This window comes from Hevea brasiliensis, chromosome 3, assembly GCF_030052815.1.
Source record: "Hevea brasiliensis isolate MT/VB/25A 57/8 chromosome 3, ASM3005281v1, whole genome shotgun sequence".
Taxonomy (NCBI): domain Eukaryota; kingdom Viridiplantae; phylum Streptophyta; class Magnoliopsida; order Malpighiales; family Euphorbiaceae; genus Hevea; species Hevea brasiliensis.
Window position 1 is genome coordinate 43,417,239 of NC_079495.1, and position 27,410 is coordinate 43,444,648.

Below are 27,410 nucleotides of genomic sequence, written 5' to 3' on the forward strand. Positions count from 1 at the left end.
ATTCATGCTCAAGGTTGGCAACACATCAAACTTAAAATTTACAATCCTCAAAACCATGCAATAAATCCTTAAATGCATAAGAAAATTTACATTGACATTATACAATTTCATTCAATAAATTAAAATCCTCAACACAACAAAATTATAAATCATAAATAAACTTGTTCAAATCAATTTAGAAGTAAAAAGTAACAAAATAGTTAGTTGTGCACAAACCTTAAGTGAGTCGCCTCTTGGCCTTGACTCGATTCCTCAGGTTCTTTCCCGGTGTTCTTTTTCACTGAAACACATAGTTTTACAGTGTTTCAGTATCATAACTCATCGTAAATCCAAAAATAAATTCAAATTCACTTATACCTAGCTTTAATATGCTAAACTTGGCGTTCTTTAAAATTTGTATTTCGGGATTACTATTCATGATACTATTTAAGTCAATTTGTTGACTTTCTAATGCTTAATAGGTATGGGAATTCTAATTTCACCCACATACCACATTTTGATTACCTAATTTGTTGGTTTTGATTGTTTACTTAAAATATAAGTCTTTTAGGCAAATTTGCAAATTTTCAATTTTGGTGCCTTATATTGCGCTGTTCCATTGGTCATTTTTCTGTTATAATTTGGAAAAACTTTCTTCATAGAAAATGTTTCCTATTGTCTTAAATTTATTCTCCTTTTTGAATCACTCCATTTGGAGTTTTGTAGCTCAAGTTATAGCCATTTGAATCATGGCTGCCGGATTGGACTTAAACCAGATTTCTGGGTAAATTCTGGTTCTGGTAGTTTTAGGTCACCAACTTTGGGTGGCCAAATGACTTGGTTAATGGAATAATTTGAATTTGTGTTCTTCATGAAAGTTTTAGGTCTATACCTCAACTATCCACTGGAAAAATTTCAGGTCATTTAGACCTGCCTAGCTCAAGTTATGGCCAAATGAATAAATACTGTTCATTTGGTCAATTTGTACAGGGCAGACTGAGAATTTCCGGATTTGGTCAATTTGTTCACTAGGTTTTGGTCACTTTTTGGGCATGGTTCCTAAATGAAAATTGTGTCATTAAGTGTCTATTTTCATTCCCAATTGGTCTCATACCAATTGGACTTGTAAATTTTCAGTTTTGGTCCCTCAAAGGGACCTTGGTTCTGCTGCCAGCAGCATGACCACATTGAATCCGAATTTAACCTAATTCAAACACTTCCAATACACTTCATTTGATCACAAATGACCATTTCTTACCTCAAATTAGGTCAAACACATCATTTTACCTTTTTTTCAAATTTTGTCTCCTAAACCCTAAGTCCAAACCCTAATTCACCAATTTGTTACATTTGTTGAATTCTAAATGCATATTTAGTTTTCACACACTCAATCACACTTAACTAATTCATAATTTGCATAAAAATCATCCATATCAAACCCTAACCCTAGATGGATGAAATTCCATATTACTCCCCCAACAATTGTTTTCTTTTAATTTTAAGTTAAGATCTAAGTTACCTACACCAAGAACACAAATATTAAACATAAATTTTCAATTTAAATTCACTAACCTTAAACTTTGAATTTCAATCTTCAATTCCACTCCTCTTTCCTTCTTTCTTTCTTGCTCAATCCTCTTCTCAAGTGAGGTTATCAAGTTCTAATGGATTAATTTGGGGTCAAGGTAAGGTTTAGTAGGAGTTTTGAAGCTTGAACTCAAGCTTCAATGGAGTTTCTTCCATGGTGACTTAGTGAATGGTGGGGCGGCAACTTAGGGAAGGAAGAAGACTTTTATTTTTTTTTCTTTTCTTTTCTTTTTTATGTCTTAGGAAGACCATAAATCAATTTAATTAAATTTATTAATTATAATATTTATGGCATCATGCATGATGTCATGCATGATGTCATCTCCCTTCACTTTTTCATTTTCTTTTTTTTTATTTAATTTTCTATTAGTTCTTTAATTTAATTCCCGACTCTGAAATTTTCTTTTCTTCGATTTTATTTGACAGTTAGGTCAGGAGTCAGCTCTCGGGGTCAATTGACCAAATTGCCCCTCGCCGGTTCAACCCGGTTTGCAAATAATTCAATATTTCTTCCGGCTCTCTGACCTAATTATTTGACTGGCTTTACAATTCTTTTTCTTGATTTTCTCATTTTCACTGTGTTCGTAATGGTCCTAAGGACCGTAGCGTCACTTTTTACGGTCCGAAATTTGAGTTACGATTGACCTCGCAATCCTTCCCGAGAAGGTCACCCATCGCTGTGACTCTCAGCTCATTTAACCTTTTATGTTCTGTTTTTCTTATTTATACTTAACTAATTGACAATTACTAATTATTTGTGTTTATGGCTTATCTAGTTGTCTTAAGTATGGTTCTAATCCCCTCAGTTGTTCGGATCGACACCAGTCACCGGAATAGTGAAATATACCAGGCTATGCAAATAGGGATGTTACATTGGGGGACACAGTAGGGGTGGTAAAAAGTCTAGTAGGGGAAGATTTTCAAGACAAAGACCTCCTCCATCTAGTCAGCAGACTACCAGAAGTTCCTACCCTCCCGACCAATGTAAAACTTGTGGTAGAAATTATAATGGGGTATGCTATAAGGCCACAGGAGCCTGTTATAATTGCGGAGGCACAAGACACTTTGCTAAAGACTACACCAGTGCCCGTAGAGTTGAGCCACCTCCTACTACTGCAGAAGGGTCAATTCAGAATCCTGCCACCAGAGGTTCACAACCACCTAGCAGAGGTAGAGGTAGGGGTAGAGGTAGTCCAGCAGGCAGCCAAGGCACAGTGAATTAGTCAGAGCAAGGCAGTGCTCCAGTCAGAGTCTGCGCAATGAGACAGAGAGAAGAGGCTGAGACATCTAATATTGTGGCTGGTACCTTCTCAACTTTTAATCAAGATGTGTTTGTGTTATTTGATCTGAGTTCTACCCACTCCTATGTGAGTGCTAGCGTCATTGATTGCATTGTTGTTCCGTGTATAAAAATGAACTTTGAGGTGCTAGTAATAAGTCTAGTAGGACAAGAGGTCAGGTTCAATAGAATGTATAGGGATTGTCCTTTGGTGATCCAAGGACATACTTTTATGTCTGATCTCATTGAAATGCCCTTCAGAGATTATGATATCATCTTGGGCATGGATTTGTTAGCCAGGCATCACGCTATGATTGACTGTAGACTGAAGACAGTCACTTTTGGTTTCCCTCAGTACAGTGATGTGGTAATACGTGGGGAGAGGCAGCTATTGCCATCAAACATCATTTCGGCTGCACTAGCCAGAAAAATGATCAGAATGGGGTATGAAACATACTTGGCACATGTGGTAGACACCCAAGTGGGGAGTCCAGCATTGAGGGACATCCCTACAATATGTGACTTTCCAGATGTATTTTCTGATGAATTGCCAGGATTACCTCCGGAAAGAGAAGTGCAGTTTGAGATTAATGTTATGCCTGGTGTGGATCCAACCTCCATAAGACCGTACAGAATGGCACCAGCAGAATTTAAGGAGTTGAAGGTACAGTTGCAAGAATACTTGAAAAGGGCTTCATCCGCCCTAGTGTGTCACCTTGGGGAGCGCCAGTATTATTTGTTAAGAAGAAAGATGGCACTCTCCGCTTATGTATTGACTATCGACAGTTGAATAAGGTGACAATAAAGAACAGATATCCATTACCTCGCATTGATGATCTATTTGATCAGTTGAAGGGTGCAGCTGTGTTCTCCAAAATTGATTTGTGATCTGGTTATTATTAGTTGAAAGTGCAAGAGCATAGTATTCCAAAAACTGCTTTCAGAACTCGATATGGCCACTATGAGTTTCTTGTAATGCCATTCAGATTAATTAATGCTCCAGCGCTTTTATGGATCTGATGAACACTATCTTCAGACCATATCTCAACCAGTTTGTGGTGGTGTTTATTAATGATATTTTAATAAGTTCGAGGAATGCAGAAGAGCGTGACAGACATCTGTGGATTGTGCTGCAGACTTTGAGGGAGAAATAGCTATACACTAAATTATCAAAATGTGAATTTTGGCTGAAAGAAATCTCTTTCTTTGAACATGTTGTGTCAGCTGAAGGGATCAAGGTGGATTCCAGCAAGGTAGAAGCTATCCTTAATTGGAAGCTGTCGACACCATATTTTGGCCGATCCCCCGAAATTAATAAACTTTGAAGCTGATCCCCAACACAGTCCCCTTTGCCAACCGACCACACTTCCGATCTCCCCTCAAAAGGAATTTAATTAATACCAAGTCTCCAGGTCATTTAAAGCCTCACCGATCCCTCAAACCAATTCTCGAATCCCCTGATCATTTAATTATATTTCCGATCTTTCTTGTCAAATAAGATTGAACCAACATTAGGCCTTCGTACCACCAGTCTGATTGCCAGTCTCTCATTAAAAAATTTGAGAATGATAAAGGTTTCGACTCGGTTTAAAGATGATCCCGATCTTAAGTGTTCAAAGCCAAATTTCTAATTTTAATTACGTCCCGTTTCGTAACTGATCTCATGCATATTGTGTTTTCCAATCTCTTATACTTAGATTAATAATCACTTTCAGTTGTCGTTCTAATATGTTCAAACAATCAAGTGCTTATGCAATTTAGAAACTTTCCGATCACAATCAATCATTGAACAAAAAGGGAACTTTCATTTTATTTCAAAATTTATACAAGTCATTCGGCTGGGGGATCACTCCCAGCCTGAACTACATGTTGTTCATTTTCTCTCTCACCTTCAGCCTCCTCTTCGCTATCCTCACCTTCATCCTCGGGAGCCAGGTTGGCCATCCAGGAGAAGTCCTCCTCGGGATAACGCTTCTTGAGCTCAGCCAGGAGATCTCTGTGAGCATTCACATAAGCGTCGGCCACTCCGGTCACCATTTCTTCTTCTTTCGCCTTGAGCTCCTCAGCAAGATGGGCGAGTTGAGTAGCTTCATTAGCTCGGAGCCCCTGAACTTCCTCAAGAACACGATCTCGCTCGGCCAGAACATGAGCTTGCTCGGCCAGCTTGTCCTCATGGAACTTCATTCATCCCTCAATTTGAGATATGTAGTCCTGAGCGGACGAAAGTTGGGATCGGAGAGAAGACACCTCATGACCCATCTTCTCGACTTCCTTACCCAGGCGATGTGCCTTCTCCCGGACCATGTGCTGGTTCACCAAACACTCCACGTTCAGGCTCATAGATCTGGTCAAGATGTCATCAAGGTTATCCGGAGACAGCCTATCTCGATCTTCTCGAAGGCAGATGGAGGACGCCAAGACCTTAGCGAAACCAGGGTTTTCTCGAACCGTGCGATTCTTCTCCAGTGAGTGGATCAAGACTTGGGCACCGCAGGAAAGGGACCTTACAGGAGGTTGGGAAGGACCCCCTTCCGCACTCAGAGCGACTGGAGGAGGTGGAGGCGACTCTTCTTGACGAGGAGGAGACCGGACCACTTCTATGATTGGAGGTCCAGAAGGTTGAGACGAGCCTCCCTGAATCTCCCCGGGCTCATGACTGGGTGTCCGCATCTCCTCAGCTCGCTTCATCTCCCGTACCTTCTGGGAGATCTCCCTCTTTCGCTTTCGACTCTCCTTGGAGGCTTCGCCGCTTGCCATACCTGCACAAAGAAGAGGTCAGTGAGATCGCTAAGGTCCAAAGATCTGAGATATGGAAAATACAGATGCCAAGATTAGAGAGCTGAAGCCCGCGATCTTGACCGGTGACCAGCTACATAGTCCAATGGTGTAGCTCGGCCATCACTGCATCCAAACAAGAGAACTTCTCTCTAGACGCCTGTTCCTTCAACTCCATCACTGTAACACCCCTATTTGTATAGCCTGGTATATTTCACTGTTCCGATGACCGATGTCGGTCCGGACAATTAAGGGGATTAGAACCATACTTAAGACAACTAGAGAAGCCATAAACAAAAATATTTAGTAATGTTCAATTAGTTAAGTATAAATAAGAAAAACAGAACATAAGAAGTTAAACGAGTCGAGAGTCACAGCGATGGGTGACCTCCTCGGGAATGACTGCGAAGTCATTTTAAACTCAAATTTCGAACCGTAAAAAGTGACGCTGCGGTCCTTAGGACCCTTATAAACACAGTGGGAAAAAGAAAATCACGAAAAAGAACTGTTAAGTCAGTCAAATAATTAGGTAAGGGAGCCGGAAGAAATATGGAATTATTTGCAAACCGGGATGAACCGGCGAGGGACAATTTGGTCAATTAACCCCAAGAGCTGACTCCTGACCTAACTGTCAAATAAAATCAGAGAAAAGAAAACTTCGGGATCGAGAATTAAATTAAAGAACTAATAGAAAAAAAATAAATAAAAAAAAAAGAAAAAAAGAAAGAAGATGGAAAAGTCAAAGGTGATGACATCATGCATGATGTCATAAAGGATTAATTAAATTATTTATTAAATGGGATTTTTGGTCTTCAAAAAGGGGATAAGAATAAAGAAAATAAAACAAAAAAAAAATTAGAAAAGTGTCTTCTTCTTCCCTTGGTTTGCCGCCCCACCTTCTCCCTCTCATCTCCATGGAATTCTTCCATTTAAGCTTACAATTAAGCTTGATTTTCTCCACTTAATCAACATAACTCCCTTAAATACCTCACTAGAACTTGTAATCTCAACTTAGGAAGAAGAATATAAGAAGAAAGAAGGGCTAAAGCTAGAGATTGAAGCTTTAAGTTAAGGTTAGTATGTTAACTCCTTATTTTTCCATTTAAATGCATAATTAGTGTTTGAAATGAGCTTGGAACTTGATTAAATGAAACAAATATGGGGGAAGGACCATTGCTGAAATTTTGGTCTGGTTGAAGGGAGTATGAATTGCATGAATTAAATGAGTTAGAATGAGTTTAAAAGTCTTAATTAGTTGAATGATTAGCATTAAAACCATTAAATGTAGTTAAAGGCATGAGATGAATGAGTTAGGGTTTGAATGTTAGGGTTTGTGAACCAAATTTTGAGAAATGCATAAATGATATCTTTGACCAATTGTGGACTGAAAAATAGTCAATAATGACCAAAGGAAATGTATGGGAATTGTTAGAATGGAAGACAAATTCGTAGGTCAATTGGTCATGCTGCTGGCAGCATGACCAAGCCAGCTTTGAAGGACCAAAACTCAAATTTTACAAGTCCAATTGATATGCCACCAATTGGGGATGAAAATAGACATAAAAGGGCACAATTTTCATTAAGGAACCATGCCCAAAAACTGACCAAAACTTAGTGAAACAATTGACCAAAGTGAAATGAGAGCAGGCTGCCACTGCACCAAACTGACCAAATGAACAGTAACTGTTCATTTGGTCGTAATTCGAGCTATACAGGTCAAATTGACCTGAAATTTTACCAGAAATTAGATAAGACATAGATCTAAAACTTTCATGAAGAACACCACCCCAAATTATGCCATTAACCTAGTCAAATTATTGAGAAAAGTTGAGTTATTGAACCTGAAACTCTGCAGAATTGCCATTGAGCAGTAAAGTTCCAATGGCTATAACTCTCTCTAGAAAACTCCGATTTAGGCAATTCTTGAACCGATGGAAACCTAAGACATAGTAAAACATTTCGTATGAAGGAAATTAGACCAAATTATGGACTTAACTCGATCAAATTATTGAATGAAGTTGGACCAAAAATCTGCCAGAACCATAGTTGCAGTATGAACAGTGCACGTGAACAGTAACTGTATTTTGGCTATAACTTGAGCTACAAAACTCCGATTGGGGTGATCCAAAAATGAGAATACACTTAAGACAATAAGGAACATTTTCTATGAAGGAAGTTTTGCCAAATTCCAACAGTAGATTGACCAATGGAACAGTGCAACTTCGGAGCACCAAAACCGAAAATTGGCAATTTTACCAAAATGACCTAAGCTTTGAGAAAATGGCTAAAACCAACAAGTTTAGTGACCAAAATGTGGTATGTGGGTGAAGTTGGAATTCCCATACCTATTAAGCCTTAGAAAGTCAACTATTTGACTTGAATAGTGCAGTGAATAGTAACTCAAAACACAAAATTTGAAGAACGTTGAATTTAGCATGTTAGAGCTAGGTAATTGTGAAGCTAAATTTATTTTGGATTTATGTTCAGTTCTAGTACTGAAACATTGTAAAATTGTGTGTTTTAGTTGAAAAGAATATCGGGAAGGAACCCGAGGAACCGAGTCGAGGCTAAGGGACGACTCGTTTGAGGTTTGTGCACAATAAACCTTATTTAAGCATTTTACCCTTGAAAAATTGATTTAGCACGCATTATGAATTTATAAACTTTTGTGTTGCCACCTTGTGATCAAATTGTAACTTTGGAAGTTGATTTGATTTTTGTATGCAATATTTGAATGAAATGTTTGAAATGGATTTTTGATTCACACTTAGCATGACAGTTACTTATTATTCCTCCTCCATTTATGGGGTTCAGATCATTTATTTTCCTCCCTCTCTGGCTTGCCAATTGAGGTTGTAGATCGAATGAGTACTCATTAGCTAGCTAGCCACCTCCCTCATTGATTTTCATTAATGGGGTTGAGATTGCTTTGTCGTGGTGTACAACGCGGCATTGATCGGAAATTTTGTGTCATGGCTTAAGTTGTGTATGACTTGGCAACACTGTGTTTATGAAATTATTTGACTAAACTGTGTTTAATAGATTATTTGACAAAATGGTGTTATTATGAACTTGGCTATTTGTGAAATGTGATTGAGAAATATTTAAAGTATGTTTGGCAACGAATGATTTATTTATGGCATTTTAAATTTTTATTGTGCACCACTGAGTATTTTTATACTCAGCGATGGCTTATTTTGCTGTCGCAGATAAGAGCAAGGAAAAATCAGCAGAGTGAGCTGCTACTGAGTTGAAGATCACATCAAGCTTTTGTACGGGTATTATTTTATACCCTTGTAGATAATTTTGATGTAAATATGGAAATGTTGTATGTATCAATATAGTTGAGCAGTTGTAAATAAATTTTAATAATATTTTTTAGATTTTCTTCTGTAAATTTAACATTTGTATTTATGAATTTCTCATTTTATGCTTGTGAATGGAGATATTAAATATTTTGAGATGAGAAATCTTGTTTTGTATTGTGAAATTATTTTGAAGCGTGTTGAACTGAGTTGATTGAGTTATTGAAGGTTGGGAGTTGTGAAATATTTTTGGAAGTGTTTTTTTTAGGAATTTGAAGAACTGTTTTCTCCAGTTTTCAAACGGAACTCTGTCAAAATTTTTATAAAATTTGCGGCAAAATTTAAAATGGACAAAATTTTTACTAGTATTTAAGCTTGAATAAATGATTTTTAATTCTCACTAAAATGCTAACCACTTCCAAAATGTAAGAAAATCGTTTTAAAATCCCTTGTAGGGTACTTAATGAGTTATCGGTTGGTGAAGTTCGGTAGTTCATTAAGTATTCTACGGGATCATGTTATGCCTTACGGAGGGGTAAGGTGTGACAATCACCATTGCACCCTCTTCCCTATTTAGGGCGATGTGCTTCGTAAGCAAGGGACCCTGATGCAGCCAGCTCCGAGGGAAGCCCTCAAAACCGTTCGGAATTTTGCTCCTCAAGATGAAGAAGCGGTTCTTCCAATTCTTCAAGGAGGAAGGCAGGTCGGTAAAAAGCCCACAATGGGGTTTCGCCTGGAAGAACCAATACTCGTCGTCCTTTCGACGAGTTAGCCTGTGCAGTTCAGCGAACACCTTAGCTGTAGGTCGGAGCCCCTTAGCTCGGCATAGGCCTCGGAAGGCTACTAAGATCCGCCACGAGTTCGGGTGAACTTGGGCGATGCACACTTGGTGATATTTTAAAACTTCTTTAAAGAAGTCGTCAAGAGGGAACCGCAGCCCGGCTTTTAACTGTTCTTCATACACCATGATCATATCGTCCCTTTCAAAAAAGTGATCTGCTCGAAGGTCGCCATGACACCGGATAAGTTCGTACGAATCAGGCTGGATGTTGTACTCCTGGCTGAACGACTGCAGGTCGGTTTCTTGCAAGATTGATGGCAGCTCGTCCATGGGAAGATTTTCCCTCCCCGAAGAAGGCACATGCCTTGATGGTGCTGGTTGTCCCCGAGCTGGAACGGAGACCCTAGGAAGTTCAGGCCGCGCGCTTGGTCCGACCACCTCTACCTCATCGGATGACCACGAGAACTGAATGGAAGGGGGGCTTACTGCTCTCTGACCCTCGGCACCGCTCATTTTCAAAGGAAACAGAGAATTTAAACTAAAAGAAAGATCAAAACCCTTACCGGAGCTTGATCGGTGTCGGAGGAACTTGAGAAAACGAGAGAATTTGGAAGTTGTTCGTGAGAGACTGAAAATGACATAAAGGAGCAACTGGCTAACCCCACCCCTATTTATACTCGTCCGAGCATTTAATGCTCACGATGTTCCAGGTAGTGCATCGGATAGCGGGACTCGCCAGCTGTTCTGACACGTCTCACGAATATTCCGGAGATTCCATAAAAAGGTCGGTTAACTATAGAGCGGCAGAATAAGGTGTTTTGAATTACGGATCGAATAAGTGTCATTCAAATTAGGGGTTGGATCGGATAAATACTTCAGAGATCGGAAAATAATCAATGCAATAATAATAAAACAACAGTTGTCAAAATAAATTTTATTTCCGAAAAGATCTGATTACATCATTTGGGCGATCTCTGGAGATCGGATTACATTAAAGGTCTGATTACATCATTTGGGCGATCTCTAAAGATCGGATTACATTAAAGGTCTGATTACATCATAAGGGCGATCTTTAGAGACCGGTGGAACATCCTATCTAAAAGGCCTATGTCAAAGCCTAGTCTCGTGGCTGAGTCAAAAGATGTGTTTGACCAGAAGACCGGCTGGGGGAACTATGACTCTCATGAGAATGAGAGAGGTCGTTATCAAAGTTATCGCTCGAAACCGAGCTGCTGTCGGAACACCTAGTGTGGAGAGGAGCCAGATGAACGCCAAAGAGCAGTCACCAGTGTTGAGGGGAATATTAGCAGTCTTCTCGCCCGAAACCAGTTCGCCGATTATATCGGGCGAACGATTCGAGATCGGCACTATCGAGGTCCTCGAACCAGATCGGTTAATTAGTCCAGTTCTCTCACTTTCATCAGATAAGGTCATCATGATTTTTCGATCACCGGGATCATAAATTTTCAGGCAAGGAACAAAGAGGACAATCGGAAAAAGATTAAAAGCGGTCATTTTGTCCAGGATTGTTGCCGGAGCAGCTAGAACAAGGAAAATGAGGAGAACAGGGGAGAAAGTCAAATGAAGTAGGGCTTCCCGGTTGAAGGTATATAAATAGGAAAATTTGAGCATTTATTGCAAGCAGAAAACGAAGCGGACGCCTCGAGAATTGAGGGAAATAAATGCTTTGACTGGACCAAACCCGATAAAAAGGAAGACTGGTGTGGTAAAGATCGGTAGAAGGGAGACAGGCATGAGAGATCGGAAAAGGATCACGTTGAAAAGACTGGAAAGGAGGGGAGGTTGGAAGACAAAGAGAATAAGACAGCTTCTGCCGATTATCATCATAATCAGAGCCGAGGTAGTTAAAGCGTTGCAGGTGAAATCTCAACCACACTCCCCAGAATCGCCCGCATTACTGACATGTCAGGACAGCGCTGTACATCCTAATCTCCACCTTTGATCTTACTTGTAAGGACGAGCTCGAAGCCCTCGGATCGAAGAAGAAAACGACAAGATCAGCGCCTTTCACTCCTAGCCCTCGGATCGTTCTTGACAAGAAATTTTGGGCCGTCAGATTAGAAGAAAGAAAAGGACAAATACTTCGGAAGGGATCCCAGTCGTCCGTTTTGATTTTCTTTAATTCCCGAACCCTTAGATCATGTCCTTCAAAATCTTAACCCTCCATCTCCCCCAAAACAGATCCTGACCCTTCATGGGGAGCACCCAGTTCCTATAAATACCTGCATGAAAAACTGTTCAGGAGAGGACGAAAAAAAGAAGGCAGTGACTATAGTGGAAGAACTCTAAAACTTAATTCAGTTCGTTACTCTGCTTTTTTAACGTTCATAAGAAAAACTTTTAAAACCAGTTTTCTAAAGTGTTGTCTTGCAAAAGGGATTCTTGAATACTGAAACTCTCTATTTTCAGTTCGTTCATTATCCTGAGGTGCTCTCATTTTCAGCTCTTTGTTTTCTTTAGTTCCACTCCCATTGTCCAGGCTCAACCTCATTTAAACTTGGGTATTATTTCGACCTGATTGCATTTTAGCGAAGCATCCTTCGTTTCAAGGCGGACCTTAACCTTCCGGTTACCAACCTGCAGTTCTATTAAGCTTTGTGATTCAATACTTAGTTTAATAGATTTGGCTCCCTACAGGTGAGTGCTAGTATTGCCATTTTATTAAGTGCTTGTTTTCATTTTATGTATTTCCTTTGTTCTTTTATGTACGTAGTTTTTTTTTCTAAGTTTATATTGTGCTAAAGAATACCAAAAGGTTACTCTCGGGTTTACTTCTTTGTTGATCAGTCCATTCTTTTTGTTAATCTTCGTTATTTCTGAATGCAAATCTTCTAGTCTCGAGTAATGTATAAGGGGTCGGGTAAAATGTAGGTAACCGTACCTTAAGGGTCTCTTTAAAAATAATAAAATGTCTAAACAATGAGTCGGGAAAATAGTAAGGCCGAATCACTAGAATAATGTAAAAGACAATTGAGTAAGACAACACAAGGCAGAGTAAAACCGAACTTTAAGATAGATAAATGGGATAGATCGGGTATCAAAAGGTACTGTTAAGGCGACCACATAGGAAGGTTGGAAAATTCGGTTTGGTATCTCCTGACTAGTTACAAGGTACCAATGAGTTAAAAGAAGTCTTATTTCGAGCCCCTGCATCTTTAAATGCCAAAACCCTTAGTCCTAGGATTTTGTGACGGGTAGCTGTAATCAAGTTTCAAGAGATTGGAAAAGTCCTTATCCGATCCCTATTAAAATAAAAGAGATCAGAGGAGAGTTCTTATCCGATTCTCACTTAAAATTTTTTTAATAAATATTTAAAAAGAGATCGGAGGAGAGTTCTTATCCAGTTCTCAAGCTTAAAAATTTTTAATAAATATTTAAAAAAGAGATCGGAGGAGAGTTCTTATCCGATTCTCAAACTTAAAAATTTTAATAAATATTTAAAGGAGATCGAATGAGAGTTCTTATCCGATTCCCAAATTAAATTTTAACAAATACGTAAAATGACTCCCCCTGAAATAAAATTAATACGCAACCGCAACTCACTAAGGTCGTCTCATTTACTTATGTATCTGGGTAATCCGGATTAGTGAAAAATCAAATGTTCCTTTCAGTCAAAAGGATTAACATTTCCATTCAAACCCTCCTAACTATGGAGAACGTGAAGTTAAATCTGCTTACCCTTGTTGAGGGACGAGGTGGGGTGCCTAACACCTTCTCCACCCGTTCATGGACCCCGAACCTAGAATCTCTGTTTTTAAAGTGGTTTTATTGTAACTTACTTTCACAAATGGTTTTCTTTAATTTCCCTCAAAATTAAAGTGGCGACTCCTCACTTTTCCCACTTCGGTGAGTGGTCATCCAGGCGACCGCAAAACCCCTTGCGACAGCTTGGCGACTCCATTGGGGACAGGACATAAAACTTAACCCCGGTCTAGAGGTCCAAAGGTAGATTTAATTTTGCGATCAAATCATAGTTAGGTAGGCTTACTCCACAAAATGCTGTACGTTAATTATTGTTATCCCTGCTAACAATTTTGCTTGTCTTGCTTGTTTTACTTTCTACAGTGTTCTTCATTTAAAAGGAAAAAAAAAAAGGAAAAATAAAAATCCCCCTGAGTTAGGAAGAGGTAAAGGTGTCCCTTCACACACTGAGCACTCACATAATGTCCTCACACACTCCAGCCCTATACCTGGGCTTTCTTACCCTTTTAGGAAAATAAGAGGGAGTCATGTAGCGGTACCCATGGGTTTTTACCCCGTTAGTATCCGTGAAGGCTTCTGCTCAAATTGAAACTCGTTCTATTCACTGTGATACCCATGGAACTTTCCCGACAGTATCATGGGGGATAGAATGGGGCTCTACTGTTTACAGTAGGGGCAATTTGGGAACCTGTGGCTTTTAGAAAATTAGACCTTGAGCTAAACTATCACGATAGCTGGAAGCCGTAGCAAACTACCTTGTAAGATAGAACTGTCCGATTAGGTAGAACCCAGCCGGTATTAGGACTCTCCTTATTTCAAGACAAAAGGGGCATACTTACTCTTACCCTATTCTGCTTGTGTTTATTTTGTTCTTATTTTTTAGGGTAATCTTGAATCATACTGTTAAGAAAACCTACACACTTTCCTACTTTGATAAATGTGTAGGTGTCACTCTACCAACAGTATAATTCAAGATTACCTGAATTTATCCTGCTAACAAGTTTTTCCTGCAGGCATCACCGAAATAAGGTCTGTAAAAGGATAAGCATCATTTTTAATATGGCATCCTCGTGTCAGTCGACAGAAGAAGTTCTTAGACCAGAACAGAATGCTAAACCATTGTTGAACCTATGAGGCGGTTCGGGCCATGGATTAGCAAAATTGTGAATGAAAAGTATGACTCCCGTAGGAACCCCCTCGCTAGGGTTATGCAAAAAATTGAATGCTCCATATGGACAAGTACCATAAATGCACATTCAATCCAGTCATTCACAGTCAGACTATCGAATGATGCCATGATAAAATTGATACAATTATCCTTCTGCAGATTTCATTTTGGCTCCCAAATGCCACTGTATCCTTCATCCGAACCAGGACCTTTAGTTTTTTTACGAAATTCAAAATTCACTAAAAGCTTTTATTTATATCCCTACAGAAAATCAACATTGCTTCAAACAAGGCAAGTCTGACCAAGCACACGGTTCAACCCAGGCGAGTGTACTTAACAAGATCTCGAACAAAGAAGATAATGGAAGATCAGGAACAAGTACAGAACCTACAAGGACAGGTTTCCGAATTGAAGGATCAGGTCTCAGAACTTATGAGACTAATGAGGGAGATGTCCCAAAATAAATCAGCTTCAGAACCTAACCTACCACTACCTCCCCCACCACCTACAACAAATGATCCGCATCAAGCTTCAACTTCTTTCACCTTTCAATCACCTATCCCGGACCCGACAATCACTGTCAATCCGGCTACTATAAATAATGACCCACCTTTCTCCTATTACCCGGCTATCTCAAATGCCGACCCATACCCTTCAATACTGATCCCTCCGGTTCACTCCACCCCTCATTTCCCAGCTAGGGGAGTATCTTTTGTAGTAGGAGGAGAAAATAAGACCAGGGAAAATGAAAAACTGTCTGCTCTGGAGGAAAGATTGAGAGCAATAGAGGGGCTGAACATGTATGGTTCAGTCGATGTGGCGTCACTGAGATTGGTGCCAGATGTGGTGGTGCCACCCAAATTCAAAGTCCCGGACTTCGACAAGTACACCGGGAACTCAGACCCCTGCATTCACCTGGCAACCTACATCGCCAAAATGTCTGCCTTGACAGAAGATGACAGACTTCTCGTCCACTTCTTTCATGAGAGCCTCTCTGGAGCAACCCTGAGATGGTGTATTCAGTTGGATAGGAGCAAACTGCGCTCCTAGAAGGATTTAGCTGATGCATTCTTGAAACAGTACAAATTTAACTGTGATGTGGCCCCTACAAGGAGGGACCTCCAAATCCTGGTGCAGAGAGATAGGGAAAGCTTCAAGGAATATGCCCAAAGATGGAGAGAGAAGGTTGCAGAAGTATATCCTCCAGTGACCGATAATGAATTATGCTCCCTATTCATCGAAACATTGAAGGCTCCTTACTTCAATTTGATGATTGGAAACACTTCCAACAGCTTCTCTGACATCATCCAAGCCGATGAGAGGATAGAAGCTAATTTAAGGATGGGACGGCTGCAGGAGTTGACTGAGAATCCTGCGAAGAAGACTGCCAGTTTTGGCAAAAAGAAGGAGGGTGACGTGCATTCCATCACCCGGCAAAATAATTACTCCCCACTTCCTCAAAATAACTACCGGCCATATCCTCCCCCTCATGGCCAAACAGTTGCAAACATTCTACCTCCTTTCCCAAATTATCCACACCCACGTCCACAATACCCACCACCTACAAATTATCAACCTAGACCTCCTCCTCCACCTACCCAATCCAGACCACCCCCAAATAATCCCAGACCACCAAGAAACCCTGATCCACCCCTTCCCCTCCCACTCAGTGAAATATACCGATACCTTGTCGGTATAAACCAGATTGTACCAGTTCCCCTAGACCCAATTCAGCCACCATACCCCAGGTGGTATGATGCCACTGCCCGTTGTGAATATCATGGAGGGGCACAAGGGCATTCAACTGACAACTGCGGAGCACTCAGAGGGAGAGTGCATGCTTTAATCAGGAATGGGTGGTTGAAGATTGAAGGGAATGGTTCCCTCCCCAATGTCACGTCAAACCCATTGCCCACTCATGGTACAGGCAATGGCGTGAATATGATAGAACCTGGGGATGAAAGCAAAGAATCACCCGATGAACCATCCGTTGATGTCATCCACTTGGATTCCTTGTATGAGGCTCTGGTCTCGCCAATAGCTGAGGGGCAAGAACTGGACAACTAGACAGCAGAGGACATCCCTGTACTTAATTTCAAGTAAAGTACCTTTGGTTATCTACACTTGATCATTTTGTCCATGGTGGCAAGTGTAACATTGTAAATGGACCCTTTTCTTATGTCATAAATCTTAATGAATTAATAGCGCATTTATATCCAATTCTCTTTTCTTTCCATTTGAATTCCATCCTTATAATATATTCTATTTTCGTTCATTCAGGACCATTCATCAATTAACACCTAATAATTCAATAGACTCAGAAATTCCTCTGGTTAATTTTGAAATCCCCATAACTGCCATTACTTCAAGTGATTCTGAGGTAGAGCTCACAGAAGAAAGGGATGAAAGGGATGAGCCTTCCCTAGTGCCTTGTGGAGACGAAACGTACACCATAAACTTAGGCACCGAAGAAGTAAAAAGGGAACTTAAGGTAGTGGAAAGTGAAGAATTGGGAGATATGATCAGTTTGCTCAGGGAATTCCTAGACGTATTTTCATGGAGCTATGATGATATGGTTGGTTTGGACCCCCAGATAGTGACGCATAAAATTCCCCTAATTCCGGGGACAGTCCCGGTAAAACAGAAGCTAAGAAGAATGAACCCTGACACACTGCTCAAAGTTAGAGATGAGGTCAAGAAATAGTATGATGCTGGATTCCTGGAAGTAGTCAAATATCCCCAATGGATAGCTAACGTTGTCCCGGTAATGAAGAAAGACGGGAGAGTTAGGGTATGTGTTGACTACAGGGATCTTAATAAAGCAAGCTTGAAAGATGATTTCCCTCTCCCTCACATTGATGTGTTAGTAGATAACGCAGCAGGATTGGGCCGGTGTTCGTGCATCGATGGGGCATCAGGGTACAATCAAATCCCAATGGATGAGGGAGACAAGGAGAAAACTGCCTTTATCACTCAATGGGGGGTATTTTGCTATCGGGTCATGCCTTTCGGGTTAAAGAATGCTGGAGCCACCTACCAACGCGCCATGGTCACATTATTCCACGATATGATGCATAAAGAAGTGGAGGTCTACGTGGATGATATGATCATCAAATCCCGAGGAGAGGAGAGCCATGTGTAGGTGATGAGGAAAGTATTTGAGAGACTCAGGAAATATCAGCTGAAACTGAACCCTGCCAAATGCATATTTGGAGCTAGATCTGGGAAATTATTGGGATTCATAGTGAGCGAGAAGGGAATATAAGTTGATCCGGACAAAGTTCGAGCCATTCAAGAGATGCCATCCCCAAAAACAGAAAGAGAGGTACGCAGTTTCTTGGGGAAGTTGAACTACATATCAAGGTTTATTTCCAATCTCACCGCTAAGGCTAAGCCTATTTTTAGACTACTCCGAAAGAACAACACTACTCAATGGGATTCAATTTGCCAAGAGGCTTTTGAGAAAATCAAGCAGTACCTGTCAAACCCACCAGTATTGGTTCCACTAGTGGCTGGAAGGCCTCTGATTCTGTATTGGCAGTCCAACAAAGCTCAATGGGATGTGTTTTGGGGCAACATGATGATACCGGCCGGAAGGAAAGAGCGATTTATTACCTGAGCAAAAAGTTTAATGATTGTGAGTCAAGGTATTCTTTCCTAGAGAAAACTTGCTGCGCACTAGCCTGGACAGCGAATCGCCTCAAGCACTACATGTTGAATCACAAGACATGGCTCATTTCTAGAATGGATCCTATCAAGTATGTATTCGAAAGCCCATTCGTGCTGGGGAGGATAGCCAAGTGGCAAGTCATACTATCCCAATATGACATTATCTATATAACCCGAAAAGCTGTGAAAGGTAGCGTGATCGCTGATCTCTTAGCAGAAAACCCTATCCAGGATTATGAAGCTCTGGATTTTGAGTTCCCTGATGAGCATATTAATAAAGTAGACTGCGGAGAAGAAGAGCCAGCTGATGTTTGGGAAATGTATTTCGACGGAGCTGTCAATTTGTCTGGTAATGGAATCAGAGCTGTATTGGTATCCCCGGATGGGAAACACTTTCCGATAGCTATTAAGTTGAGATTTGACTGCACCAACAACGTCGCAGAATATGAAGCTTGTGTAATGGGATTACAAGCGGCCATCGAAATGAAAGTCAGGAAGCTAGAGGTATATGGAGACTCAGCCCTGATCATTTATCAAGTCAAGGGAGAATGGCAAACTAAAGATCCGAAACTAATCCCATATCAGAAGTACTTGCTGGAGCTGACTAAGAAATTCGAGGAAATCTCTTTCACTCACCTTAGTCGAGACAAGAATCAATTTGCAGACGCTTTAGCCACCCTGGCGGTTATGACTCAGATGGAAGAAGGACAGACGACCCAGGTGCTAAAGATTAAAGCAAGAAGTGAGCCGGCTTACTGCTTCATGATCGAAGAAGAACCTAATGGTAAACCTTGGTACCATGACATCTTGCTCTACATCAGAACCAGAGAATCCCCTCTAGGGCGAGCAAAACGAAAGGAGGATGATTCGGAGATTAGCATTGGGATACTTCCCCAGTGGAGAAATCCTATACAAAAGGAGCTCCAACGGCGAATTGTTGAGATGTGTGGATGCAAAAGAGGCGAAGAAAATCCTTTTCGAGACTCATGAAGGGAACTGTGCAACCCATGCTAATGGGCATATGATGGCTAAGCAAATCATGAGACGGGGATATTTTTGGACCACCATGGAAAAGTCTGCATTGAGTATTTTCGAAAGTGCCATAAGTGTCAAATCTACGCGGATCTGATAAATGTTCCACCTCACCAACTGTTCAATCTCGTTTCACCATGGCCTTTCGCAATGTGGGGCATCGATGTGATTGGTCCCATCAACCCTAAGGCATCCAATGGGCATAGATTTATCGTGGTAGCTATCGATTATTTTTCTAAATGGGTCGAAGCGACATCATATGCTCACATTACGCAGAACACATTTCTCAAATTCCTCAGAAATTATATTATCTGCCGGCATGGTCTCCCCAATGAAATTGTCACTGACAACGCTAAGAACTTGAATGGCCCAAAGATCCAGAAGTTATGTGATCAATACAAGATTTGACATCTTAATTCCTCCCCATACCGTCCCCAGATGAATGAAGCAGTGGAAGCCACAAACAAAAATCTCAAGAGGATAATTCGGAAAATGACAGTCACGTATAAGGATTGGCATGATATGCTTCCCTACGCTCTTCACGCATACCGGACTTCTGTAAGGACCTCAACTGGTGCAACTCCATACTCACTGGTTTACAGGATGGAAGCGGTATTACCTATTGAGGTAGAGATTCCTTCTCTAAGAATTCTAAAAGAATCGAGGATTGATGAGTCAGAATGGACCCAGTCAAGGTTGGACCAATTAAATTTGCTAGATGAGAAGAGGCTAGTTGCAGCATGTCATGGGCAGTTGTACCAGAGAAGAATGGCCAGGGCATTTGACAAAAGTGTCCGCCCTCGTGAATTTCAACCCGGGGACCTAGTTCTGAAGAAAGTGCTGCCAACTTAAAACGATCCCCGGGGCAAATGGTCACCAACCTACGAGGGACCCTATGTGGTTAAAAAGGCATTTTCTGGTGGGGCCTTGATCTTGACCCACATGGACGGCGAAGAATTTCCAAGACCTATGAATGCTGACACCGTCAAGAGATACTATGCCTAAAAAAAAAAAAAAAAAGAGTAGGGGTAAAAACCTGAAAGGGCGCTCCTAGCAAAATGTGAAAGAAGGTGAAAACCCTCAAAGGGCGCTTTCTGTAAAATGAGTGAAGGACGAAAACCCGAAAGGGTGTCCTGAAAAAGCGAGCCAAAAAAAATAATAAAAAAAATAAATAAATAAAAATAAAAATCTAGGGGTGAAAACCCGAAAGGGCATCCCAAGAACCAAAAGGGAGAAATAAGGAACGGGGCATGAAACCAAGGATGGAAATAAACCGTCGTGGCATGAGGCTTCAGAGTACTTGAAATAATGGCAGTTAAAAGACTTCAAAGCTAACTACAAGGAATATGTGAGATCTGTCCTTGTACCCTTCTCCTTTGACACCGTACCTTTGTTTCTTAAAACCATAATAAAGTCATATTTTCCTACCTCTTTGCTTTTATCTTTCCTTCTTTAACATTGTCCTTCTTTAATCTTTTTACCTAATGCGCTATTAATCATTTAAAATTTTGCTATAAGATTAGGATTTGAAATTGATAACCTCACGTACTTTACTATGAGATTTGCAGGAAATGGCCAAAAAAAAAAAAAAAAAACACAAAAACAAACTAGAGGTGAAAACCTGGAAGGGCGCTTCTAGTCAAATGGACGAAGGGAAAGTGAAAACCCGCAAGGGCGCTTTTCGCAAAGTAAGAAGAAAGTCAAGGGGCATCTGAAGAAATGAGGTCGTAGGCCAAGTCTTGTAACTTGTCCTCCACTAATCATCGGCTTTCGGGATCCTGTTAAGTACACTTCATCGGGGAAGAACTTCTTGTGTCGAGATTAGGCTTGCTTTGTAAGTTGATTTTAATTTCAGCATTTTAAATTTCCTGTTATCAACCTCTGGTTCCTTGATCTAAGTTGATTTTAATTTCCTGCATTTAAATTTCCTGTTATCAACCTTTGGTTCCTTGATCTAAGTTGATTTTAATTTCCTGCATTTAAATTTCCTGTCATCAACCTCTGGTTCCTTGATCTAAGTTGATTTTAATTTCCTCCATTTAAATTTTCTGTCATCATCCTCTGGTTCCTTGATCTAAGTTGATTTTAATTTCCTGCATTTAAATTTCCTGTTATCAACCTCTGGTTCCTTGATCTAAGTTGATTTTAATTTCCTATTATCAACCTCTGGTTCCTTGATCTAAGTTGATTTTAATTTCCTCCATTTAAATTTCCGGTCATCAACCTCTAGTTCCTTGATCTAAGTTGATTTTAATTTCCTGCATTTAAATTTCCTGTTATCAACCTCTGGTTCCTTGATCTAAGTTGATTTTAATTTCCTGCATTTAAATTTCCTGTTATCAACCTCTGGTTCCTTGATCTAAGTTGATTTTATTCTTCCTGCATGTTAAATTCCTGTTTATCAACCTCTGGTTCCTTGATCTAAGTTGATTTTAATTTTCTAGCATTTTAATTTCCTGTAACCAACCTCAAGGTTTCGACCCAAGTGGGTTTTAGCCTCCGGACTTTAATTTCAAATTTCAAATTTTAAATCGTCCAAAATATGGCTCTGAATCTTTACATAATTCCTACACGGGAAAATTTTTCCCTTCAATAGAAATTATGTAAAGAGGGGCAGCTGTCGACACCATATTTTGGTCGATCCCCCGAAATTAATAAACTTTGAAGCCGATCCCCAACACAGTCCCCTTTGCCAACCGACCACACTTCCGATCTCCCCTCAAAAGGAATTTAATTAATACCAAGTCTCCAGGTCATTTAAAGCCTCACCGATCCCTCAAACCAATTCTCGAGTCCCCTGATCATTTAATTATATTTTCGATCTTTCTTGTCAAATAAGATTGAACCAACATTAGGCCTTCGTACCACCAGTCTGATTGCCGGTCTCTCATTAAAAAATTTGAGAATGATAAAGGTTTCGACTCGGTTTAAAGATGATCCAGATCTTAAGTGTTCAAAGCCAAATTTCTAATTTTAATTAAGTCCCGTTTCGTAACTGATCTCATGCATATTGTGTTTTCCAATCTCTTATACTGAGATTAATAATCACTTTCAGTTGTCGTTCTAATATGTTCAAACAATTAAGTGCTTATGCAATTTAGAAACTTTCCGATCACAATCAATCATTGAACAAAAAGGGAACTTTCATTTCATTTCAAAATTTATACAAGTAATTCGGCTGGGGGTGATGAACTACATGTTGTTCATTTTCTCTCTCACCTTCAGCCTCCTCTTCGCTATCTTCACCTTCGTTCTCGGGAGCCAGGTTGGCCATCCAGGAGAAGTCCTCCTCGGGATAACGCTTCTTGAGCTCAGCCAGGAGATCTCTGTGAGCATTCACATAAGCGCCGGCCACTCCGGTCACCATTTCTTCTTCTTTCTCCTTGAGCTCCTCAGCAAGATGAGAGAGTTGAGCAGCTTCATTAGCTCGGAGCGCTTGAACTTCCTCGAGAACACGATCTCGCTCGGCCAGAACATGAGCTTGCTTGGCCAGCTTGTCCTCATAGAACTTCATTCGTCCCTCAATTTGAGATATGTAGTCCTGAGCGAACGAAAGTTGGGATCGGAGAGAAGACACCTCATGACCCATCTTCTCGACTTCCTTACCCAGGCGATGAGCCTTCTCCCGGACCATGTGCTGGTTCACCAAACACTCCACGTTCAGGCTCATAGATCTGGTCAAGATGTCATAAAGGTTATCCGGAGACAGCCTATCCCGATCTTCTCGAAGGCAGATGGAGGACGCCAAGACCTTAGCGAAACCAGGGTTTTCTCGAACCGTGCAATTCTTCTCCAGTGAGTGGATCAAGACTTGGGCACCGCGGGAAAGGGACCTTACAGGAGGTTGGGAAGGACCCCCTTCCACACTCGGAGCGACTGGAGGAGGTGGAGGGGGCTCTTCTTGACGAGGAGGAGACTGGACCACTTCTATGATCGGAGGTCCAGAAGGTTGAGACGAGCCTCCCTGAATCTCCCCGGGCTCATGACTGGGTGTCCGCATCTCCTCAGCCCGTTTCATCTCCCGTACCTTCCGGGAGATCTCCCTCTTTCGCTTTCGGCTCTCTTTGGAGGCTTCGCCGCTTGCCATACCTGCACAAAGAAGAGGTCAGTGAGATCGCTAAGGTCCAAAGATCTGAGATATGGAAAATACCGATGCCGAGATCAGAGAGTTGAAGCCTGCGATCTTGATCGGTGACCAGCTGCATAGTCCAATGGTGTAGCTCGGCCGACACTGCATCCAAACAAGAGAACTTCTCTCTGGACGCCTGTTCCTTCAACTCCATCACCATTGCACCCTCTTCCCTATTTAGGGCGATGTGCTTCGTAAGCAAGGGACCCTGATGCAGCCAGCTACTAGGGAAGCCCTCAAAATAGTTCAGAATTTTGCTCCTCAAGATGAAGAAGCGGTTCTTCCAATTCTTCAAGGAGGAAGGCAGGTCGGTAAAAAGCACACAATGGGGTTTCGCCTGGAAGAACCAACACTCGTCGTCCTTTCGACGAGTTAGCCTGCAGGCTCAAATGAACACCTTAGTCAGAGGTCGGAGCCCCTTAGCTCGGCATAGGCGTCGGAGGCTACTAAGATCCGCCACGAGTTCGGGTGAACTTGGGCGATGCACACTTGGTGATATTTTAAAACTTCTTTAAAGAAGTCATCAAGAGGGAACCACAACTCGGCTTTTAACTATTCTTCATACACCATGATCATATCGTCCCTCACAAAGAAGTGATCTGCTTGAAGGTCACCATGACACCGGATAAGTTCGTACGAATCAGGCTGGATGTTGTACTCCTGGCTGAACGACTGCAGGTCGGTTTCTTGCAAGATTGATGGCAGCTCCTCCATGGGAAGGTTTTCCCTCCCCGAAGATGGCACATGCCTTGATGGTGCTGGTTGTCCCCGAGCTGGAACGGAGACCCTAGGAAGTTCAGGCCGCGCGCTTGGTCCGACCACCTCTACCTCATCGGATTACCACGAGAACTGAATGGAAGGGAGGCTTACTACTCTCTGACCCTCGGCACCACTCATTTTCAAAGGAAATAAAGAATTTAAACTAAAAGAAAGATCAAAACCCTTACCGGAGCTTGATCGGTGTCGGAGGAACTTGAGAAAAAGAGAGAATTTGGAAGTTATTCGCGAGAGACTGAAAATGACATAAAGGAGCAACTGGCTAACCCCACCCCCATTTATACTCGTCCGAGCATTTAATGCTCACGATGTTCCAGGTAGTGCATCAGATAATGGGACTCGCCAGCTGTTCTGACACGTCTCACGAATATTTCGGGGATTCCATAAAGAGGTCAGTTAACTATAGAGCGGCAGATTAAGGTGTTTTGAATTACGGATCGGATAGTGTCATTCAAATTAGGAGTTGGATCGGATAAATACTTCAGAGATCGGAAAATAATCAATGCAATAATAATAAAACAACAGTTGTCAAAATAAATTTTATTTCCGAAAAGATTTGATTACATCATTTGGGCGATCTCTGGAGATCGGATTACATTAAAGGTCTAATTACATCATTTGGCTATCTCTAAAGATCGGATTATATTAAAGGTCTGATTACATCATAAGGGCGATCTTTAGAGACCAGTGGAACATCCTATCTAAAAGGCCTATGTCAAAGCCTAGTCTCGTGGCTGAGTCAAAAGATGTGTTTGACCAGGAGACCGGCTGGGGGGACTATGACTCTCATGAGAATGAGAGAGGTCGTTATCAAAGTTATCGCTCGAAACCAAGCCGCTGTCGAAACACCCAGTGTGGAGAGGAGCCAGATGAACGCCAAAGAGCAGTCATCGGTGTTGAGGGGAATATTAGCAGTCTTCTCGCCCAAAACCAGTTCACCGATTAAATCGGGTGAACGATTCGAGATCGGCACGATTGAGGTCCTCGACCCAGATCGGTTAATTAGTCCAATTCTCTCATTGTCATCAGATAAGGTCATCATGATTTTTTGATCACTGGGATCGTAAATTTTCAGGCAAGGAACAAAGAGGACAATCGGAAAAAGATTAAAAGCGGTCATTTTGTCCGGGATTGTTACCGGAGCAGCTAGAACAAGGAAAATGAGGAGAACAGGGGAGAAAGTCAAATGAAGTAGGGCTTCCCGGTTGAAGGTATATATATAGGAAAATTTGAGCATTTATTGCAAGCAGAAAACGAAGCAGACGCCTCGAGAATTGAGGGAAATAAATGCTTTGATTGGACCAAACCCGATAAAAAGGAAGACTGGTGTGGTAAAGATCGGTAGAAGGGAGACCAGCATGAGAGATCGAAAAAGGATCACGTTGAAAAGACCGAAAAGGAGGGGAGGTCGGAAGACAAAGAGTGACAGCTCCTGCCGATTATCGTCATAATCAGAGCCGAGGTAGTTAAAGCATTGCAGGTGAAATCTCAACCGCACGCCCGAATCGCCTCAGACATCGACATGTGCGAGTACGTCAGATAGCCAGTACATCCTAATCTCCACCATTGATCTTACTTGTAAGGATGAGCTGGAAGCCCTCGGATCGAAGAAGAAAACGACAAGATCAGCGCCTTTCAGTCCTAGCCCTCGGATCGTTCTTGACAAGAAATTTTGGGCCGTCAGATTAGAAGAAAGAAAAGGACAAATACTCCGGAAGGGATCCCAGTCGTCCGTTCTGATTCTCTTTAATTCTCGAGCCCTTAGATCATGTCCTTCAAAATCTTAACCCTCCATCTCCCCCAAAACAGATCCTGACCCTTCATGGGGAGCACCCGGTTCCTATAAATACCTGCATGAAAAACTGTTCAGGAGAGGACGAAAAAAAGAGGGCAGTGACTATAGTGGAAGAACTCTGAAACTTAATTCAGTTCGTTACTCTGCTTTTTTAGCGTTCATAAGAAAAACTTTTGAAACCAGTTTTCTAAAGTGTTTTCTTGCAAAAAGGATTCTTGAATACTGAAACTCTCTATTTTCAGTTCGTTCATTATCCTGTGGTGCTCTCATTTTCAGCTCTTTGTTTTCTTTAGTTCCACTCCCATTGTCTAGGCTCAACCTCATTTAAACTCGGGTATTATTTCGACCCGATTGCATTTTAGCGAAGCATCCTTCGTTTCAAGGCGGACCTTAACCTTCCGGTTACCAACCTACAGTTCTATTAAGCTTTGTGATTCAATACTTAGTTTAATAGATTTGGCTCCCTACAGGTGAGTGCTCGTATTGCCATTTTATTTAGTGCTCGTTTTCATTTTACGTATTTCCTTTGTTCTTTTATGTACGTAGTTTTTTTTTCTAAGTTTATATTGCGCTAAATAATACCAAAAGGTTACTCTCGGGTTTACTTCTTTGTTGATCAGTCCATTCTTTTTGTTAATCTTTATTATTTCTGAATGCAAATTTTCTAGTCTCGAGTAATGTATAAGGGGTCGGGTAAAATGTAGGTAACCGTATCTTAAGGGTCTCTTTAAAAATAATAAAAGGTCTAAATAATGAGTCAGGAAAATAGTAAGGCCGAATCACTAGAATAATGTAAAAGACAATTAAGTAAGACAACACAAGGCAGAGTAAAACCGAACTTTAAGATAGATAAATGGGATAGATCGGGTATCAAAAGGTACTGTTAAGGCGACCACATAGGAAGGTTGGAAAATTCGGTTTGGTATCTCCTGACTAGTTACAAGGTACCAATGAGTTAAAAGAAGTCTTATTCCGAGCCCCTGCATCTTTAAATGCCAAAACCCTTAGTCCTAGGATTTCGTGACGGCTAGCTGTAATCAAGTTTCGAGAGATCGGAAAAGTCCTTATCCGATCCCTATTAAAATAAAAGAGATCGGAGGAGAGTTCTTATCCGGTTCTCACTTAAAAATTTTTTAATAAATATTTAAAAAGAGATCGGAGGAGAGTTCTTATCCGGTTCTCAAGCTTAAAAATTTTTAATAAATATTTAAAAAAGAGATCGGAGGAGAGTTCTTATCCAATTCTCAAACTTAAAAATTTTAATAAATATTTAAAGGAGATCGGAGGAGAGTTCTTATCCGATTCCCAAATTAAATTTTAACAAATACGTAAAATGTCTCCCTCTGAAATAAAATTAATACACAACCGCAACTCACTAAGGTCATCTCATTTACTTATGTATCTGGGTAAT